General features: G+C 28.7%; 1 protein-coding gene across 1 annotated transcript in view; it reads right to left on the reverse strand.

Annotated features, from left to right (window-relative positions):
• Window positions 1-2,867, reverse strand: part of mtpn (myotrophin) — an 11,217-nt gene that overhangs the window by 3,520 nt on the left and 4,830 nt on the right. The window lies entirely within an intron of this gene.

A 2,867-nucleotide genomic window follows, 5' to 3' on the forward strand; every position in this document is an offset into this window, starting at 1 on the left:
CACAAAAGCAGTCTTAAGTCGCTGGGGTATATTTGTAGCAATAGCCAAAAATGCATTGTATGGGTCAAAATTATTGATTTTTATTTTATGCCAAAAATCATTAGGATATTAAGTAAAGATCATGTTCCATGAAGATATTTTGTACATTTCCTACTGTAAATATATTAAAACTTCATTTTTGATTAGTAATATGCATTGCTAAGAACTTCATTTGGACAACTTTAAAGATGATTTTCTCAATATTTTGATTTTTTTGCACCCTCAGATTCCAGATTTAATAATAGTTGTATCTCGGCCAAATATTATCCTATCCTAACAAACCATACATCAATGGAAAGCGTATTTATTCAGCTTTCAGATGATGTACAAATCTCAGTTTTGAAAAATGGACCCTTATGACTGGTTTTGTGCTCCAGGGTCACATATGGTTTTAGTTAACACCCTGGTACAAATAAAACCACTAGACAGGAGTTCTTCAGGTGAAGTGTTCATGTGTTATTTGTTTATTGAGGAGCCAGTTTTTCAGATTCACCGACTGATCTCGGGTGTGAATTGCATCATGCTGTGAACTGAACACCCACAATCCTGTGAGAGAACAATTCAACAGAAGCAACCTATAAAAGCTGCATTTTTATGTCCACAGTCAAACACATTAATGTCATTAAAACTGGAAAATATGGCATATAACAATCGCGGATAATTTTAAAAATCAATAATAAGAAACTTTCTACTTAATGTAAAACAATAAAGACTTAACCATTAGAATATTTTCTAATTATTAAAAGAAATATACATAAAAATAGCTAAGCTTAATCACTACTGATACTTTATTTTTCATTTTATTATGATGTTTTTTTGTCACATGAAATTTCTAAATAATGTAAAAGTAATGGAGAAAAAAGGATAGAAATAAATTAAAATCAATGTAATAATAATACTACTACTACATAGATAATAATAATAGTAATAAAACTATTTTTAAGGGAAAAAAAATTCATTGAAAGGATTTGATTTTCATTTGATTAAAGGATAAATTAAATTAATCAATAATAGGGCACTATTACTAATAAAGTTTTAATTAAAATTCAATTAAACAATTAAAACCCAGAGAAAATAATCAAACCATTAAATCTAGAAATAATTAAAACAGAAAACACAGAATTTGGAAAAATGTAACAGAATTTGAGAAACATAAAAAAAAAAAATCTTTCATAGGGCCCTAAAATTTTTTATTTTTTTGTAATGGTGAACTTTTACTAAATTGTCGTTAAACTGCAGAAGTTTCATGACTGCAATTAATTACTTTTTGATTACTAACACCATTACAACATCCAGAAAGACCAGAAAGCTTAAAATGGGGGGACAAAATGAAATTTGGGGAAAAAAAAATACAACAGAATTTTGGAAAGAAAAAAAAGGAACATATTTCAACCTATTACTGGCTGTATCTTAAAGAAGGGATTAAACCCTTCAGTATGTTCTGTGTGAGTGCAGGACGACACCAGAAAGTGATCCGATGGGGATTTGAGTGGAGAATAAGCTGAAATATTCCTGCACAAACGCCTGATCAGCTCCTGCGGGACGTCCTGAACACGTCAGAGGGGATCTGAGTGAAGAATGTTATATAACGTTATATATAAGCGTTATATAACCCCGTCTGACCCTGCGGACGCTCAGACGCTTTCAGCGTGAAAACCCACAAACAAAAAGCTCCTTCTCTGAACACACAGCAGCACTGCACGCTGACACAATATACACAACACAAACACAGCCAGCAGAGATTCGGAGCGCTTCCTAAACAAGTCAACATGAGCTGCTGCTTATTAGGAACCATATGAAGTACAGATGAGCTTTTTACGCATGTTGAGGAAACTATATTTTGATTATTAAGTTACAATTCCTAAACAAATAAAACATAATATTATGTTTGTTAATATTATTTTATTTACATTTTTTATTTATTTATATTTATTTTATTTATGTTAATATTATTTTTATCTACATATTAAACAAAAAAACTATAATTTATTATATTATTTAAATCATTTTAATTTTGATTAGGATTATTCCAAAATACACACAAATATATTGATATTTAATCTCTAAATCATTTTTGTTGAATATCCAGCCAAAAAAAGTGGTATATTGTGTTAATGCACATATTGCATAAAGTTAACATACAACTTGTATCTCGTCTCTCATCCAGTCAAAACTGAGCCTGCAGTCACCTTTTTGATACCAATTTATGATTCTAAATAAGATATAGTTAAATATTAAATATTGCGTAATATATTTATTGTTTGTTATAAATATCTAATATTTTAATAATTAACAAAACAAAAAAAAAAGATAGTAAATTTATTTATATAATACTGAATTATTTTAATCATTTTAATTATATAATTTAAGAGTCTTTTGTTTTGAAATCAATAATGTGTTTTAGTGTTATTTAATCAACAAACCATTTTTGTTGAATTTCCACTGGAAAATTATGATATATAGCGCTACTGTCATCTATTATATCATACTGTGATGTAAGACTTTGCTCAGCTGCCCACCTGTATCTCACACACTCTCACACACACACACACACACACACACACACACACAAGTCAACATGAGCTGCTGCTTATTAGGAACCATATGAAGTACAGATGAGCTTTTTACGCATGTTGAGGAACATTAAACAACCTGTCACTTTAATATAGATTTCAACTGATGCATGTCATAGGCGTGTTTATACTGGCTATTTTTTATTTACAATTATTAAATAAAAAGTCAAATATAATCAATTGTTTTCAATATTATTAATTTAATTAGAATTTTATATATATATATATATATATATAAATATAGATAGATATAGA

This window comes from Sinocyclocheilus rhinocerous, unplaced genomic scaffold (assembly GCF_001515625.1).
Source record: "Sinocyclocheilus rhinocerous isolate Xijiao unplaced genomic scaffold, SAMN03320098_v1.1 scaffold475, whole genome shotgun sequence".
NCBI lineage: Eukaryota > Metazoa > Chordata > Actinopteri > Cypriniformes > Cyprinidae > Sinocyclocheilus > Sinocyclocheilus rhinocerous.